Consider the following 21076-nt stretch of genomic DNA (forward strand, 5'->3'; position numbering starts at 1 on the left):
GCTCAAGAAGGTTCCTCCGCTTTCGGCAAGGAGGCAGTCATTATCAGTTCAGAGTGCTGCCCTTTGCGTTCACCACAGTCCTCAGGGTGTTCAGCTAATGCATGGCAGCAGTCACACCTCACTTGAGATTACATGGATTCCGGGTGTTTCCTTAACTAGATGACTGTCTCCTCACCGCCCCTACCAGGCATCTGCTGCTTCAAACCACAGACTTCATCATGCACTTGTTCAGTACCTTGGGCATAACAGTCGACTACGAAAAGTTACAGTTGTCTCAGGACCTAGAATTCATAGGAGCCCACCTCAACACAGTTTCATGCATAGCTTTTCTACCCTTTCACAGGCTCCAAAAGATAAGGACTCAAGTACAGCCCATTCTAGTAAAGAACAAAGTTCCCACTCCTCATTCTCCAAGCCTTAGGATCTATGGCGGCAGCCATCACCTTAGTTCCATTGGCGATATTTCACATGAGAATACTTCAGTGGCTTTTGGCCTCCCAGTAGTCCATTCTTTCTCATTCAATGACCCACCTGATCTTAATAACAGGGCATTGCAAAAAGGATCTATTCTGGTGGATGCAGTCAGAAGAAAACCTAATGGGCTATCACTTTGTTTCCTCGCAACCCAAGGCCATAGTGACCACAGACACCTCCCAGATGGGGTGGGGGGCATTATCTGGGAAGAACAGTCCAAGGCACTTGATCTCCAAAAGAGTCCAACTTGCACATCAATGTTCTGGAAGTGAGAGGAGTGCTGCTAGCATTGCAAGCCTTTCAATCTGCTCTTCCTCTGGGAACAGTTGCCATCCAGTCAGGCAACACGTCAGTGGTATAGTATAGCAACAAACAAGGGGGAACCAAATCCTACCCCTTTGCTGGGAAGCTCTCAGTGTGGCAATGGGTGATATCTTCCAACCTTTTTCTTGTGGCAGTGCATATCCTGGGGAGGTCCAGCATGATAGCAGACAAGCACTACTACCTCATGAATGGTCTCTCAATCCCAAAGTGGTGAAGGAAATTTTTTGCCAATGGGGCCAGCCTTGCTGCAATCTCTTTGCCTCCCCAGCGAACAAATGCAGCAGTTACTTTGCCCTAATCCCCCCTTGGAGGAGTCCCTGAGATATGCTCTCCTTCTTGATTGACCCAGGATCTTCTTTATGCATTTACCCCATTTCCTCAAAAAAGCCCAAAGGTTGCAAAGCAACGTGATTCTTTTTGCTCCCTTCTGGCCCAGGCAAATTTGTTTTCCCTTTCTATGGCCTTACTTGATTAGCCAATTGTGGGTTCTGGACCCAGTTCCAGGCCTGCTCTCTCACCCACAGGGATTGGTGCACCCCGGTCTTCGCTCTCTCAAGCTGACAGCTTGGTGCCTCCAATTCCATTAATTGCCAGGCAGAATAACATAACTTCTCCAGTACAAAAGATTCTTCTGGCTTCCCATAGACCTTCCATCAGGAGACTCTACTCCAGTAAATGGAAAAGATTTTCAGTTTAGGCCTCTGAAAACAATTTAGATCCCTTTTTGGCACCTGTTGAAAAAGGTTTGCAATTTTTAGCCACTCTGTTTGACCAAGGAGATTCATCTACCACCATTAGAGTCCAGTTAGCAGCCATTTCCAAATTTTGCAATGGCTATGATGACCATCCTCTAATTTCCCATCACCTGTGCAAGTTATTTCTCAAAGGTGCCTTATGACTAAAACCCCTGTTTAAAGATCCTGTAGCTCCATGGGATCTCAGCTTGGTTTTCCAATCTTTAGTACTACCTCCTTTTGAACCAGCAGCTACTTGCCATCTAAAATTTCTTTCCTGGAAAACTCTTTCTCTAGTAGCCATTACTTCTGCAAGAAGAGCCTCTGAGATCCAGGGATTATGTGCAAAGCCCCCCTATATCATCTTTCATAAAGACAGGGTGTCATTGAGAATTTAACCCTTCCTTCCTAAGGTGGTCTCTGAATCTAGTATTAATCAAACTATTGAATTACCAATTTTCTTCCCCAACTTTTCCAAAAAATTGAATATTGCTTACACTTACTGAACATACATAGGCAACTACGTTTTTACTTGAACAGAACTAGAGAGTCTGGAAAATCAGATCATTTCCTTTTCTGGTCCAGTGGTGGGACAAGCTGTATCAAAAGTGACCTTATCAAAATGGCTGAGAGATTGTTCCCTTTATTTATGCACATACCAACCATAAGTTACCTGCACCTGTTATAGCGCATTCAACCAGATCAGTTGCCACAGCAGCAGCAGTTTTTCATTCAAAATCTTTTAGGAATGAAACTTGTGTAGCTGCAACTTGGGCTACACCTCATACCGTTATCACTCATTACAAATTGGATATTGTCTCCAGGGGAAGAGCATCCTTTGGTTCTATGGTTCTCAGGAATATCCTTCCAAAAATCCACCCGGGGAATAAAGTAGCTGGGGACCCTGTCCCATTCATCAAGAATAAATGAAGATTGACAACATCAGTTAAAGAAGTTATGTACTCACTATAATGTTCCATCAGTGTTGTCGATCTTCACTCATTCTTGACATCCCACCCACCTTCCCCCTCCTATAGATTTCCTGGGGGATTCAATTCTTGTCCTGGGTTGCCATAGAGTTTTTTTTACCTTGGACTTTGCTTCTGCTTACAATTACTGTGTATTCTCTTGCTATTATCTGCAACCTCGATCTGAGGTAATGGAGAGAGGGGCATTGTGGGTAGAGTCTTAGCTCAAGAGTTTTTGGCTGGTGAGAGCTTGTATAATGGCCGAGCCAGTTTGAGGATCAGAACTGAGTCCCATTCATCAAAAATGAATGAAGATTGACAACCCAGATGGAACGTTATAGTGAGTACTTAACGTCTTTGTCTGACTAGTCTCTTATGTAAGACTATGGAAAGGATAATTTTTGGATTCTTATATAAAGTTATAGGTAAACCTACAGACTCTTGACCCAGCCCAGTTTGGATTCAACGAGAACAGGTTCTGCTTACTTAATCTTGTCAACTTCTTCAAAAAAGTTACTGAAACAGTAGTTGATGGCAAAACAGTGCACACCACGTGTCTAGACCATGAAAAGTCATTCACCACCCTTCCACATTCAGGTATCATAGATAAACTCTCCAAGCTAAATGCCAATGCCTGTGTAACTCGTTGGAGTCATTGGATAGCAAACTGGCTCACAAACAGTATCAAAGAAGTTAGGGTGAGTGGGCATACCTCCTTGCAAAATACCTGTACCCCAGTAGTATACTCCAAGGTTCAATTCTTGGGCCAATAATAGTCTTTGGCATTTACTTCTCAAAGGTTAAAGCTTGTGATAAGAGTTTGTGGCTGACCACTTTTGCAGATGACTGCAAACATGCTACCATCATAAACTATCTGACAACACCAAAATCCTCCAACAGAGCCCAAACAAGTAGCTGGTGTCAAAACCATGGACTAGAACTAAATGACAAGAGGTGTATAATCATATCCTTCAGCAAGCATGATTTTCCTTATAACTATCACATTAACATCCCCCCCCAAAAAAATGATTCTGTAGTTAGGGATTTGGGAACCTATGTTGACAATGAATTACTTTTTGATCATCATATATCCACTGTTGCACAGATGTCCTTTTTCATTGAAAAACTAATATCAATTAGTAAGTTATCCAGATCCCAGGATGTAATTTTTCCACTGTACTTGGCACTCAGGCCAATCATTTCATGTAATGCTCCTACTGATATGTACCTGTCCAAACATTTGTCACAAATGGAATAACCACAATACTTTAACTAAAACAAGTCAAGGTCAAATTATGCACACCATCTCTAAGGCTTGTCCCTCTTCTCAGTATCATACAGGCTACTGAAAGTTGACCACTTTAGTACAGAGCTTCAACAAACCCTTTTCTGTCAGACCCCTTATACATTTGTTTGTCCAGTAGTATCATAAATACCTACCCAAGGGATCACAACCTCTTTTGCAATATAAGTAGAACAAGTTAGAAGGATAGGTTTGTTTCATAGATAATACCCATTTTATGGAATCATCTTCCACAACACATAAAGCAAAGTACTTCTCTTACTGTATTAAAGGTAATTTGGATGAATGGTTAAATACACCCCAAATTTACCCCAGGTTTAGCACTTCTGTCTCTCACAGATAATGGAAACATGTAAATGCTCCAACATATTCTCGTTTGGCCCACCTCTGGGTTATTTGCATGTGAAATATAAGGGATAAAAACTAACATGAAAGTGTAAGGCTAGGCTTCTTACAATCCTCATAGATCAATAGCCTAGTAAGTACTTATGAATCTATGAACCTCTATAAGTAATACTGTTAGTGAATGGAATTCTGCAATAAACAGAAGGTTTATGTATCTATAAGTAGCAATAAGAAAAGTATACGCTTTCTTCACCAGTTGCTTAAGGTCTCATTTGAATTCTCACTATTTGTATGACCTGAAAGTAATTGTGACACTTTATTATGAGAATAAATACAATAAATATGGCTAATTCTGTGAAGGGGCTGAAATACGAAGTATACATTCATAGTCTGTAGCTAAGATCTTGGTGGTATAGGAATAGCTGAAACAAAACCAATCTTCCATCACTCAGATTCTATAAGATTCATATTTAGGAAAACTATAGGCTTATAGTTAAAACTTGCAATGCAGAATTGTACAATTAATGACTTAAAGTAAAAGCCAGCAGGTCATGACAGAGTTCAGCTTTCTTTATATATCCATATCAGGCCAGGAATTTCTTACCAGTAGATCTAAGCACCATTGTAGAAACATTTCTGTCCCTTTTGATGGCTATACTTCATGGGATCTGTTCACTGGACAAGTATGATGTCTATGACATGTAGTGTATTTGAATAAGCCTTAACTATTAGTTTTAGCATATGGTTATTTCCACCTGAACCCCGTCCTTTTTCTGAGTGCATTAAACTTCTGCATCACTCTAGACAGAATGCATCTCCAGATAAGGGCAAGCACAGAACCCCCCCACATCATTATTTCAGTATAGTGAATTCCTCATTATAGTTTGCGCTATTTCACAAGTGCCACAGAGATAACCCACACAGTGTCTGCTTTGTATAAGGATGGGTATATTTATTTCCAACTGTCTCCACATTAAGATGACATTTTTATCAAAAAGCAGACAGTTGAGAGGAGTAATGGTACCGAAAGAGGTAGGAACAAAATCCTAATATGTCCATTTTGTATTCCCTTACAGTCTGTGGTGGGTTGGGCCAAGTATGAATACAGTCTTGGTATTGCATCCTGTTTGTTACTTAATTCAAGCCCACGGTTGCCTTATTGTTTCTTTTCTAGTAATAACTAATAGATTAAGTTTCCTTCTTGGTAGTGGCAGGAAAATGTACCACTATGATTTTCATGTTTTTAGGTGCAGGAGTGGGACCTGAGAAAGTATCCAGAACAACAGCATTACCTGTGTGTACATTTATCAGTTTACCTGGGGTCCAAATGGAGAGTCAAAAAGTCAGCAAACAAAGGAGAGTAGTAGTGCTGAAATTGAATTCATCCTCAAGTCTTGGTAAGTACCTTCATGATGTGGACCCTGCTTTTTTACAAAATCTCACAAAGGCAACACATATATAGGCTGTATTTATATAGCATATATAATGGGCAGAACTAGGTCAAAACCTAAAAAAGATAGCTGGGTGCACAAGATCCAGGATAAAAAGATGCCCAATCCTGGTAGGTGCACTGTTGCCAGGACTGGGAAAAAATAACAGTGTAGAATCCTCAAAATACAGAAACATTCCTACAATGCCAGGCGCATGGGGAGGATGGCCACCCTGTTGTAGAAGGAAGTAGCAGTCCACAAAATTCACAAAAACTGATAGGCCAAAGAAGAGCCATAAAGCCAATAGACTGGACTATTGAGGATAAGAAAGAAATTATGTATTGCTATTAATATGCAAAAAGCCCAGAATTTCCAGGCACAAGATATACAAAGCGATTAAGAGATAAGTTAGAGGAAAGAAAAATACTTCTGCAAGAAAAACTGTCAGAAGCTTCAAATAAATTATGTGGTCATTAATACAATAGATTTTTGAAAAAAAAAAAACAGTATATATATATATATATATATATATATATCAAGAAACTTTGATCTGTTTGGAAAAAGAAGCATCTGAAGAAGTACAAAAATGTAAACAAAACCTAGATATTTTTGAAGTATAAAAAAGAAATATGGACATGGGAAAGAAAGAGAGATTTGTTATGGTGCAATATTTATGCAAACGTGAAAGCCAAATTATTCAAAATAAAGAAGGCAGCCCCAAAGATATTCAAAGATAAATACAGGGAAAGGCATCCAGATATGGACAATTTCACAATAAAAAATAATATCACAAAGAGGTAATGTAGAAAAGAAGATTAGTAAAGAAGATATTAAAAAATAGAAATTGAAGTTATGGAATGCCTGCAAAATGAAGGATTTGATGTAGAATGTCTAACACAGGTTACATCACAGCATGATGGAACGAGTCCCCAAAGTAAGGAGAAACAGGAAGATCAGGATACATATGGACATGGGAAAGAAAGAGAGATTTAATATGGTGTAGTATCTATGCAAAGGAGAAAGCAAAACTAATCAGTACAAAAAAGCGCCACCAAAGATACTTGAAGAAAAATACAGGCAAAGGAATTTGGACATGGAAAACTTTACAATACAAAAAAATAGGAAGACAGAGGAAAAGTAGAAAATTAGATCAGTAATGGAGAAGCTAAAGAAATAGAAACTGAGGTCATGAAGTACCTCCAAAGTGAAGGATTCAGTGTGGAAAATCTAATTCAGAAAGCACAACAGAAAAGAGCAATGGAACTCCAAATTAAGGGGAAACCAGCGGAATGGGAAGCAATTGGTCAAGTGCCATATGAAAATATTTTGGTACCTTCCAGAGAAAACCAGTATAAACATTCACTTGAAGTTGGACAGCAAGGGAAGGAACAGGAAACTCTGATGCACTTAATGTTGAAGAGTGATAGGCTAGCGAGTTTTCATATGATAGAGCAATGGATGACACAGGAGAAAGTTGAAGAGAATGTGCCACAGGAAGATGCTATAAAACTTTTTATAGAATACACGCAGGAAATAGAAAACAAAAAATGTGCCCTCAGTTTAAAAGAAACTGAACTAAGAGAAGAGTTGCTTGACTTAATAGAGATAGATAGACATATTAAGATCAAAGAAAGAAATAGACTACAGAAAGTCAATAAAACCCCAAAAGTCAGAAGTTTGATAAAACAAATGAACACAGTAATTAGAACTGTCCATTGAGATTCATGCAATATAACAGAAGTAAAAAGGATATATTATTGTGCAGCTTAATTAATAACTGATAAAGTTCTACCACAAGAGCACATGGTAGAGATGGAGAGAGAAAGAGGGGAGAAATGGAATACCATCATGGAAGTATTGAATAGAGAAAACTGTAACGCACCTAAGACCAGAAGTGTCACTATTAGAAGAGTATAAAAAAGGGAACAGATCAATAAAAATACTCAGAAAGATAGACGTGATAAAAGCAATGCACAGTAATAGAAGAGATCAGGATCTATCTTGTACCATCGCAAATAATAAATTAAAAATCTCAGCACAGGTGGGAAAACTTAGAATATACGTAGACAAATATAAAGGAAAAGTACAAAATAAGCAATTTATTCATAACCCAAAAATGTTTTATAAGGAATTGGGAAATAAGGTTAAAGGAATTGAAAGATCACTGAAATGAAGAAATAGATACATTTTGGAGAAGTATCTATGAAGATCCTGTGGAACATAACAAAGATGTTAAATGGATAGAAGAAGTAAAAGAAAGAATAAGAAGTTTAAAGGTACAGGATATGAAATGGGATGAAGTAATAACCACTGAGATTGAAACAAAGTTAAGAAAAGCCTTTAATTGGAAAACCCCAATCCCAGATGCAGTACTTAACTTATGGTTAAAAGTATTAACATATCTGGATGATTTAGCCATGAGTAAGAATTATTTATATGTGCACCCAGAAGAGATGCCATCCTGGCTAACAACAATGCTCCTTCTTAAGAGTGAACCCGCAAGCTACCCTACAAATCATAGACCAATAACTTGCCTTCCAATAACGTATAAACTATACGCAGGAATTGATGCCAACAGAGTTTATAATCATTTAGAAGAAAACTCAATTATGGCAGTAGAACAAAATGGCAATAAAAGAAAGTCATATGGAACAAAGGATCATTTGTTGTTAAAGTCATAGTGGAGAACTGTAAAAAGGGGAAAATGTAAGTATGGCATGGATTGACTACAAAGAAGCATTTGCTAGTATCCCCCATTCATGGATAAAAAGAGTACTTAAAAATGTAAAAGATATACCCTACACTGATTGACTACATTACGGTGACCATGAAACAGTGGCAGACAACTTTGCAATTAAGCCATGATAAATGACAACTTATTATTTCAGGGATAAAACTCCAAAGGGGGGATATTCCAGGTTGACTCTCTGTCAACACTGCTATTCTGCCTTGCCCTTAATCTAACATCTTAGGTCATGGTATAATGTGGCTCCTAGAAAACATCTTCTCTTTGTCGATGATTTGAAACTGTATAGCTCATCGGATGAGGAACTGAAAGCACAACTGCAAGTTGTCAAAACTTTTTCAGATGATATAAGAATGTCATTTGGTCTTGATAAATGTGCAAAAGCAGCCTTTAAAGCAGGAAAACTGCAGCACCAAGAAAACATCAGTTTGGGACAAGAGTGTGATATAAAAGAACTTGAGCAAGAGAGAGTGTATAAATATTTGGGAATTGATGAAGGATCAACAATAACACATGAAGAAATGTGAATAAAACTTACTAATGAGTACTTTAGATGACTTAAATTAATCCTGAAAACAGTGTTGACATCTAAGAACAAAATCCAAGCTATAAATCAATTTGCTCTTCCTGTCCTAACTTACAGTTTTGGAGTGATTGACTGGGCCCAAAATGTGCTGGATAGATTAGACAGGAAAACAAGAAGGATGCTTCATGCTCACCAAATGATTTGTAAAAATCAATGCATATCGAGAGTATATATTCCCCGATCTGAAGGCGGGATGGGCCTTCTTGAAATTGATTACATGTATAGATCTGCAATTGTGGGGCTCCACACATATATGCTGACCTCACAAAACCAAAAGGTAGTGAAAATTATGAAACATGAGAATAAATCTAAGATGACTTCCCTGCTTAGGCTAGCAGAAGCATATCGGCATCAAGCAGGAATGGAAATCAAACCACAAGTAGATAAAAATCAGGCAGCAACTGAATGTGCCAAAAAACAAAAGAAAGAATATAAGGTGAAAGACCAGATCAGAAGGTTAGAAATGTGGAAAAAGCGTAAATATCACTGGTCAGGATCAGTCGTGTAAACTAGTAAGTAGTAGACCAACCCAGGTCTAGGACAAACAAAAGCTTTATTGGACAAAACACTCGAAACAGCAAGAAAGAACAATGAACTAGCAATCTGCAGATAAAAATTTCACTTAGCGCTTTCACCCATTGTACAACTTGGGCATCATCAGAGTGAAAAGTAAAGTTAAATTTTCAGTTCTTAAGTTCATTCATTCATGGTGATGTATGATTATATTTTCTCTCTTCTCTATGTTGTTTTTAAGCCAGTCCACATCTATGTGGATGGGTCTATAACATTTAAACACTAGAATTGATTATTATAGCATTATTTATCAAACATACATTACAGGAACAGATTGTTTGTTGTCTTATGAATCCACTCTTTAGAGTTTATTCATTCCAGTCAGTTTTTCTATTAGGACTGGTATGTTCATTACTCCACGCACATTAAGTTTTTGGATTCTGATGATATTGAGCTCCAAGTACTTCAGTACTGGATATTTGAGCTTAGACAATTTGGCCACAAGATTACACCATTTTTGTGTTTTTTTTTGTGAGTCTTCTTTGTCTCTCTGCTTCATTACAGCCCCTCAATTTTGGATCAGTTTATTGACCTTTTCTTTGTGGAATCTTTTTGGGAGTCGACGATTTTTTGAGCATAGTTGGACTTTTATAAACATTATATAGATCAAGTGGATTTCTCTGGATGGGATATTGAACACATCACATTTGGCTTTAACATACACAATTTATTGTCATGGATCTCAATAACATGGTACAAGGACTATGCGCCGATAAAGATGATATACATATCTTTGGGATTGAATCCCGCAGGGGGTCATCTACCAATGGTATAACTGATCCAGTTGACGATTGTGATATGTTATTTACTGAATTTGCTAAAAAAATCAAAACATTAAGATCCAATATATGGCATTCAAGATTATTTAAAGCATATAAACATCAAAATATTGCCCCCAGAGGGCTTAGAACCAAAGTGCAACCATTGGTTGGCAAACCAGATGAGGTACTTATTAAAGAGTGGGATGCTGCACAACAAGATTCGGCTATGATGTTTGTTAACATCCTTTCTTCTTATTATGCTAGAACGATTCAAGCCAATATCTGTGATGTGCAAAAATTGAGTGAGGAGTTAAAATCATATGAGAGTCAACCCAACTTTTCTGGATTGTTGAATAAACTATCCAAAGAATTGTCGGCCTCTGAAAAGATTCTTAAAGAAAAGAAACTTAAGAAATTTTCAAGAGATATGGAGGATTATCAAAGAGGGAAACCCTTTGAGCTTCATAAAGGAGTACGATTTGCAGAGGGTACAAAGAATTTCACATATACACGTAAAAAAAATGGCCCAGATCCATTCTTAAGAGGGGTACATCACCCAGCAGGAGTTCTGAGGATGAATCATCCACCACGGATACCGAATCCATTCAACTGTCAGACTCACCCACTCCCAAAAGAGTACGCAACATGGGTCACCCTTTAGGCGTAGACACAGGGGAGGACGCAAGCATAAAAACATTGGAAGAACTGTTTTTGTCAATAGTCAAATGAACACCAACACTTTAAATGTGCATAACATTTCTGATTATGTATTAACACCAATGGAAGAACAATTGTTAAATAAAGGACTTGGTGTTATTCCTGGCTTTTTGGTTGATGAAAGTACTTTTGTATTTGATGTTATGAATTTCTGCAGAAAGTTAAATCTAAAAATTGTTTTTGATGAGCAGGATTCTACTCAAAGATCAACTGAATTTAAATTTCTACCATCCAAGTTTAGTCCTCCGATTGACAAACATGTAGCTATATTTCAGAATGCAGTTATAGAAGATTTACATCAGCAGTTAGGTACTGGATACATTATCAGAAACAATCTAAACATCAATGAACAGCAGGCTCTTACAAACCTGAAAAATAATACTGATATTACTATTGTTCCTGCAGACAAGGGTGGGGCCATTGTGGTGATGAACTCCAGTTATTACTGGGCTGAAGGATTAAGACAAGTGTCCAACACTCAGCATTATTTACAGATGCCCATTGACCCCACGCCCAATTTCAAAAAAGAAATTGATGATTTTTTGCAACTGGCAGTTGATGAAGGCATCATCAGTACTAAATACAAATTTCATCTCACTGTCCAGGATCCAGCCAAGCAATACCTGTATTTACTCCCCAAAATTTACGAATCATATTCTACACCTCCAGGGAGACCTATAGTGTCAGGTATTGGTTCATTGATGGAACCTCTGTCTGCCTTTCTTACTCGATATCTTAAACCTTTGTTATGGTATATTAGGGCCAGATTACAGGATACCACGGAGTTTCTTCAGATTGTTTCTGAATCACAGCTCGAAGAGCACTGGATGATGTGCACTTTAGACATTACATCATTATACACCAGTATACCACATTGGGCAGGGTTAACAGCTCTTGAATATTGGCTTCAAAAGATTAACATTTACAGTCCTGGATTTAACACCCTATTGATTTGTATGGCGGAACACGTCCTTACCAAAAACGTGTTCTATTTCAAAGGCAATTGTTACTGGCAGATACAGGGTACTGCGATGGGTGCGTCTTTTGCACCCATTTATGCAGATCTCTTTATGGGATATGTGGAAGATCAAATCATATGCAACGAATTGCATAACCTATATCTGCCAGGCATGGATATCTGGAGACGCTATCTTGACGATTGCTGGTTAGTTTGGAAAGGAGGTATTGAGTATCTCCAAGAATTTGTTGAATATCTGAACAGCAATAAATGGGGTGTTAAATTTACAATCAATTATGATACACAAGAAATGGATTTCTTGGATGTACATCTTTCCCGAGAAGTAGATAATACACTATGTAACACAGTACACAGGAAACATCCACAATATAACAGTTTACTACATGCTTCTAGTTTACATCCCAAACACATCATCAAGAACATTCCCAAATCACAGTTCATCAGGATTAAGAGAATTTGTTCATCGAACCATGATCTTAAATGTTGTCAGGATGATCTTTCCAACAGATTTACACAGAGGGGTTATCACATTTCAGACATTCATTCAGCAGTTGGCATGACTGCCAACCTGTCTAAGGATTCCCTGTTATGTTACAAACCTAAGGCTGTTCAATCGCTTGATCAGACACCGAGATTAGTTACCACTTTTGGTAGAAACACCTATCAACTACAAGATGTAATAAATCATCACTGGAACATACTAACTAATTACAAACACCTAGCAAAAAGGCTAGATGATAGATGCCTTTTCTCTTACAGGAAAGGTAAAACCCTGGGATCATATTTTTCGCATTTCAAAAAAATCACTCCCTTGGAAGTTTCCAAGATTCAAACCACCATTTTAGGGGATAAACTAATAGGTTGTTACCCTTGTGGTCATTGTGCCTTTTGCAAATTTGTTTTTACAACTAAAGAATTCATTAGTAAAAACACAGGCAAGATTTGTGACATCAAACATTTTGCCAATTGCAGCATGGACTGGGTGATCTATTTAGCCACGTGCACATGCAGGGCCTTCTATATTGGACAAACATCCAGACAGTTTCGTTTGCGCATTTCTGAACATTTGGGGGATATCAGAAATGCCAGGCAAACCAATGCATTATTTAAACATTCCATTATACATAAAACGGCCCATTTTTCCTTTGTTTGTATTGACAGAATTGTTGGCAACAGAATGTACAAAACAGGATGGCACAAAATATTGGATAACAAAGAGACCAAATGGATAGTGAAATTAGGTGGCTTATTCTCATCAGGTCTCAATGATAAACTACAATGATTTATTCAGTGTTATTTATCACATTATATTAACATTGGTACTGTGTTTATAAGATTTTTTGGTCATTTTTTTTGGTCAATAATTACAAATTATTTGATTGCTTGTTATTACATTTACTAGCATTTACATGGTATTCCATAGTATTTTATCATGGATGGTTGTAGCTAAATAACATATTTTTCAAACATAACTTAATGTTTTATTTTTGGGAAACATTTACTGTCAAACATTAATTTATTTCTTATTTTTTATGTTTTGTGGCTATATTGTGAGAATACAGGAAGTGATGTCAGGTCACCTACTTTATATTTCCTATATATATGACTCATTGTGATGTTGTAAAATTAGCCACTGAAGAAAGCTAGTTGCTGAAACTGGTTTGGTTTACAATAAACTTTTTGTTTGCTACTCATGCTCAGGGTGCTGGATTCTTTTCGCTCTCAATCAAGGTTGGTTTATCCGTGCATCTACCGTACTTGCTAGCCTGCTTTGTACACACTTGCACATGACACTGTACATCATTGTGGGACATGCACATCCCAGGCAATGTCCATGTCAAGGACTATCAAACACAGACATGGCATGCATTGGAAAGCTATGACCATACACAGTGGTAACCAGGATGTCAGGGCAGTTCATACAATACCCATCTGTGTGGGACATTGCAGACACTACACCACTGTACCACACTGCACACCATTGTTGGGTGGCATGATGCCAGTGATTACCCCTCACCCAGCCTTGTACAGCCATCTTGCACAGCCAACCACTACACACCCAAGAAGCAATGCACACATGCATGTCAGTACTGGCACCTTATGTCTGCGTGTGGGGTATGATGCCCCCAACCACAGTCACTCCTGCTATAACTCCCATTGGCCTAGCAACAGATGTCAAACACATGCACATGCCATAGGCCATAGAACCTCCGGATATCCCCTGTGGTGCATGTAGTACCTGTGCATTACTGCAGTGTGGTAAACTAAGTTGTTAGGGAGTGTATCTGTGGGCCTGGCAAAGGGTGTCAATGTGAGTCCATTAGAGAGTGTGGTTGTGTTGACAATGACATCCATTCATGTGAACAGCCATGTGTGCTACACCTAATGTATGTCTACTATATCTCTGTTGCAGGTGTCACTCACCAACACACATATATGTTCTTACAGCACACCATGTCAGCTTTGTGGCACATGGAGTAACTGCATGCACTTGTAATAATAATGACTAGTCAGTCAGGGGTCTGACCCCTGTACTAGTAGGTGTGTGACAGACGATGCTTAGGTTTTAGTCTCCAAGCCCTTCTCTCGTGTACTTTGCCTCTGTCTGTCCCTCCCACATACTCTCCGGTGGATGTGGAGGTGTACACATGCTCAACAGCAGTTTGTGTACTGTAAGTGATGGTCATGATCAGGTGATGGCCTCTGCACCTATTGCAGTCCTCCTCTAGCTGATTGCATGTGGTACAGCTGTGATGATGTTCCCATAGCCATTCGCATGAAAAACACAGTACAATATCTAGGAACATCATGTTGATGTTTGCCCATGACAGTCGCTGTGAGCGGTACCTGGATATGGTGTTTGGAAATGGCATCACAGATGATATCTGGATGTTACTCAAACAACATACACAGTGGGAAATAGCCTAAAGACAGGAGGGTGATGTGCCAGACATGACTACAGCATTTAAGTGTAGCTATGCTTCATTGAGACTACCGCCTGTTTAACAAGTGTGTGGTAATGGCTATTCTGCATGTTTTAAAACTGACAAGACAATGCTCTGTTCATGAGGGACCCCATCTGTAGGGCCGTCTGTGGACTGGTCAGTGTGTGGAACCATTTGTTTCCTGTGTTACTCACTGAACACATATCTGTGAACAGCAGGAGCATAGTGTGAGGATTGCAGCCAGTACATAGTGATAGTGATGTGTTACTGCCATCGCATCCCTAATTGGACATATGTCACATGAAACTGTGGTATGACAGACACTGTCTGGGGTTCTCAGTGACATGCCAATAATGGGCCACTGTTCATAGCTGCAGTCACAAGTCTTCTACACTTTGTATAGATGTCATGCAGTATGTATGCATGTGTTGCGCTCCCTCTGCAAATGTATACCATCTGTTGTGTTGGGTTGATGGTCATATCTATGCATGCTGTTGTAAGTAATCCTGAATGCTGTTGACTATTACTAAGCCATATCTGTGTTTAAACTGCAGCCCCATAGGCTGTATGGGTTTGGAGGTCCCAGCAGAACCCCCTGTCCCACTTCAGCTGGCCATGGCACTGGGCACCAGCACATCTGGGGCCCAGCCTTGGACCTCCACCTCTGTTGGCACTGCACCACCTTCTGGTGGTACCGCCACTGAGGATGGGGCTTGTCCCCCCTGGGAGCAGGTCCAGATAGGAACATGTCCGCTGTCGTACAGTCCCGGATGTGGTGCGTAGGGGGTTCAATAAGGGGTTTTGAGGCCAGATACGCCAGCTCAAGGGCAGAGTATCACATTTACAGGGTGAGGCTGCCCCTACTAGACAGCCCCCAGCACTGCCACCTTTGCAGCTGTTTTGGTGCAGTGGTGGCTGCCCATGGCTGGGGACCTCTGTCCCACTGTTTCCATCTGGGGGCTTATGGGCTTGTGAATGCTGAACATCCCTCCCTAGCCGAGTTGTATCCCCATACATGTGTCATATACCGACACTGTATGCTGTCTTGACTTGTCATCCTACCCTATCTATCCTCCATGGGCATACCTACTCTCCTTCCCCAACATCCCACTCTCACCCTAAGGAAACATAAGGACAGTCGGTTCCTGGAACAACATTTGCCCCATACATAGCTGTCCATTTCACACACGTGTCTACTGGACACATGCAACCCTTTTAATATGCATCACAACATACTCCAGTTGTCCTCACCCCTGTCTCTCAGGCACATGATCCTAGTATGCACATAACTCCTAAATGTTCCAGGTACACGTGATGCGGACGACCCCATTGTACACACAACACTACCAGTCCCTCTATGGTTACCCCATTTACCTTTATCATGATGATGATGTCGCACACAGCACCTTGCAAGAGTACTGTTCTCACATAATGATTGGACAGGAACTATTGTGTTAATGTAAATAATATGCACAGAGTGATGTATACGGCCAATGTGCAAATGTTTGCGTGTATGAATGACACATGTCTGTCTGAGGGAGTCTTGATATTACATAGGACAATACCACTACATAATACAGGCATCGCTGATGTTTCCCTTTTCATTCGTTTGTAATGTTTTGTTGTCACATGGTATATTCCTGATCTATCCCTATATATGTATGTACCTATATGCCGGACATAAACACTCACACATACATCTACATGATGGAATACCTTTCCTATACTGTTGAATGACTGCGCTGGATGATATGTTTGTGATAAGGTCCGATGTCTGTATATTTGCCATGGCTTATTGGTAAATCACAATAGCTATGTGTGTGCAGGGTCCTGGTTTCCAGCCTTGCAGAGGCCATTTATTTTGTTGCAGAGCAGAACAAGGCCATTGGATATGGAGTGATTAAGGCACATTAAAGCAGTTGTGAGGGGGTGTGCGTGGGTTTGCGCGGTGCTAAGCAATGCTAACCTCTGGTTACAGTTTCTTACACTCAGCCTCTACATTGCTTTACCAGTGTAATACTCGCATACTGGCGGCCAAACAGGCTTACACCCACTTGCTCCCGCACTTGCAAATGCACTGCATTTGGTGTTTGCATCTGACACTCACACCCCTGGGTGGGAGTGAGGACTACGATATTACCTTGTGATGCCTGTAAGACAATCCAAGGCACCACAGAACCAAGAATCAGCCAGAATTCTTTTAAAATCCAACTTTAATTTAAGCACAAAAGCACATAAATGCACACATTAAAACCAGCATTTTCATTTGAATCACTTCATCAGATGTGGGTCAGAGAACAATTAATGCCTTTTATAATCCTCTAGGAGGTTAATTATCCAATAAAAAAACATCCAATTTAAAACATCATTAATCCTCATGAATATTCATGTTAAACCCTTGCATGCAGAAAAAACACTACTAACCATAAAACTTTGTATAAAATGTTCATAAATATTAAAAAACATGATATACATTTTACAAACTTAAAAAATACATCACGTGAATTTATAAAACCATAAAATGCTTAAATATCTTGGATAACTTAAGTAACTTAAACAAAACCATTTGTATTAAAATAAAAGTATTTTTTTAGCACACTGGAGTGGTTAAAGTTAAAATTGCATTAAAATGTGAAAGAAAAGGAGAAAAGCATCAAATACACATGAGCAGCTAGTACTTTGTTATATAATCCTATAATTTAGCTGCCCTTAGTTTCAACAGGGGTACAAGAGAGATATTCTCATTTAAACCTGGAGGGGATGTAGCTTGAAGTGTTATTTGCCACCTGAGCTCTTAATATTCTATTTTCTCTTCTCATTGTCCCCCTCTAACATCTTTTTTGACTCCGTCCAACACAAAGAAGGAATAATTAGCATTGACACATATTAAAGAGTGTTTAAAAAGGGCGGTTTCCTTCCTATTTTGCATATCATATAGATGTTCGTATATCCTCCTTTTTAACTTATGTTCAGTTTTTCCCACGTAAAAAGAATGACATACTTCACAAAGAGCTAAATAAATAAGGTCATTTGAGTCTCAGTTAAAATATCCTTTACTACTCAAAACCACATTTTTACTGTTTAAAATGACTTCTTCCTCATTCATTATAAACCTACATTGTGAACGTCGCCCACATTTGTAGGTACCAACTTTCTCCCTTCCATTTGCCTCTTTTTTTGTCATTTTATAAGGCATTTTTCACACTTTGTGAGTTTTTATATACAAATTTCAGCTCTGTTTTGGTTATTTGTTCCAAGTCAGTGAGATTTTTGAATTTCTCCCACTCATCACTGATAATTCTCCTTACTAATCTACTGCTAGCATTGTATTCTAGCACCATTGCTTTACTAAATTGGTTCTGCTGTGAGGAGTCAGTACTATGGTTCTCATCTAAGGGCTGACCAAGGATAGGTTTATATTTGTCATTTCTACCTTCCTGTACTTGTTTTGTAATTTCTTCAAGGAACTCTTGGATAGCCCCTTGTGATGCCTATTACATCGCATTACATGCCTACAGTATCGGGAATGGCTGCCCATTAAGCGACGGCATGCCGTTCGACTGTACAGAATCTGCGGCCTGTCCAGAGTTTGATTCATATTATTGGTGTGTTCCTCTTACAATCTGCACCTGTCTGGCTAATACATGGGAACTGAGACTCTTCAATACAAACAGGTAATTGGGTTTTCGAACCCACATCCTTCAGCTGAGTCATGCTACTGCATACCTAATATTCTATCATCTTTCTAAGGTTGTCAGTGGAATATGTGCTTTCTGTCCCTGTCAGACCTCTCATATGACTGGGGAAAATACAAATTGAATCGGACTTGGCATAACAACATCAGGGACACATTTAAATTATTGGTGCTATTAACCTGACACATTGACACAGTCATACACATTTTCTGAGGTAAATGATGTTTATGACTCTTAATTGTTGTTATTCATTACGTGTAATTCACCACCTTTCCTCCAAATGTCACTAGTTTTAGGAGGGATTAAGTGGGACAGAGTTAGAATTTGAGCCAAAATCAGAGATGTCTCTGGAAATTGGGGACAGCTCAGAGGTATGGTCCCTATTTGTTCCCCCAATGGTTTATGGCCTGTCCAGTTGAGAGATATGGGCATCAGCTATGCCCATTTCGGAATATTACTTACATCCCAGGGGCGGTCCTAATACGACTGCGCCAGCCAACACCTGCACTTCTTGGCCCATAATTGCATACCCATAGTTCCCCCACCTGCCACTCCTCTACAGCACTCATCCTCACTGTGGGTTCAGGTGGGGTATAAACACACCACTACACACTGCCCACTCTCCCTGTGTCGGGACACATGTATGTTGTGTCGACCCATGGGTTATCAGGCTTACACAATCTACTGGTCCGTGTACATCTACAGCCTGGTTTGATAAGTCATTACCGAGACGGTCTCCGATCATTAATTTTTGGTGTCCCACAAGGGACATCGATGTCTATGTTTCAAGATTAGACCTTGCAGGTCTCTTCCACTGGCAGTATCCTGCTGGTGGTCTGGGAAGCAGTGGCGTGTTTATCTTTATTGTGTGTCTGTGTGTCTGAACGGCCTAGCTGGGGGGGGTGGGGGGGTTGTTGCTACGTGTTACACATTTGTTTACTGGACCCCTCACCCCCATATGCATGGCCTGTGAACATATATATATATATATATATCTAACGACATATGGGTCTATGGGTGTCTGCATATGTATATATTTATATGTGGGTATGTATCTGTATTCTGTCTGTATGTATACATTTGTACTACGGAGAGGGAGAGGCTTATCTCTATGTTGCTATGGGTAGATATACACACACATACCTCTACATATATACGTCTACATCTGGTTATTCTGTTCCTTGCCATATAGATTACACTTTGCTGCAGTGGGACTCGTAGTGGGTGTGGCTGTTCATTGGGCGATGCCTCTGCCCATTGAACGCATTCACTTACATCCTAGGGCTATCCATATAGGCCCACATCAGCCAACATCTGCACACCTACACCCATAAGTAGCTACCCATAGTTCCCCCACCCTCGCCTCCTCAAAAGCACCCATCCTTACTCTGGGTCCTGGTCTGTTCTGGACACACCACTACACACTGCCCACTCTCCACTTCACGGGACCCATTTCATACAATTGTCTCAGCCCATGGGTCATCAGGGTTTCCCACCCTTGTATTCCGTGTCTGTATACACCACTGCCAAAATGGCCGGTCTATCACCTTCTTTTGGTTTGGGCAATTTTTGCGGTGTCCTGCAAGGGATGCTCTAGTCTGTGTTCTAAGATTAGAATTCATGGGTGCACTGTGTATCCCTCGGTTATATCCTGCCTGTGGTCTGGGGAGCAGTGGACTCTTTACATTGTTTGCGTGTATGTTTCCCGTGTCCGGCTGGGGGGGATGGAAGGGCATGCTACGTGTTTCATGTTTCTTGCTTGGTCTCCTCACGTCCATTGGCATAGCCTGTGAACATATGTCATTCTTGTGTGCTGTTTCCTATCATAGCTGTATATCTGTGTATATCTACACACACACACACACACACACATATATGTATATATATATATTTATATATATATATATATATATATATATATATATATATATATACGTATATGTCTGCAACTATATATATATATATATATATATATATATATATATATATATATATATAAATACGTATATGCATATGTCTGCGACTATATATATGTTTGTCTTTCAGCTTTTTCCCGGTAAGGGGTCACCTTAGCAGATCTCCAGTCTGCTAATGATTGGCAATAGATTTTTATGAAACGCCGAGGTGCCAGCTCGATGCCCAACCTTTAACGAAGGCACACACATTTACGCATGCATGTCTTTCGAACGCTACCCAACCACGGGGAGGACATGCAGACTCCACACAGAAGGCACTCCCAAGCCAAGCCGAGAACTGAATGGGAGAACCTCTTGCTGTGAGGTAATGCTACCGCCGTACAACCGCTTGCTCTTCTGCGACTATATATATATATATATATATATATATATATATATATATATATATATATACATATATGTATATTTATATATATATATATATATATATATATATATATATATATGTGTGTGTGTGTGTGTGTGTGTGTGTGTGTGTCTATAAAGCAATACATACCCCACGCAAACGCACTTACACATG

The sequence above is a fragment of the Protopterus annectens genome, chromosome 3.part1 (assembly GCF_019279795.1).
Source record: "Protopterus annectens isolate FY-2018-M chromosome 3.part1, PAN1.0, whole genome shotgun sequence".
Taxonomy (NCBI): domain Eukaryota; kingdom Metazoa; phylum Chordata; order Ceratodontiformes; family Protopteridae; genus Protopterus; species Protopterus annectens.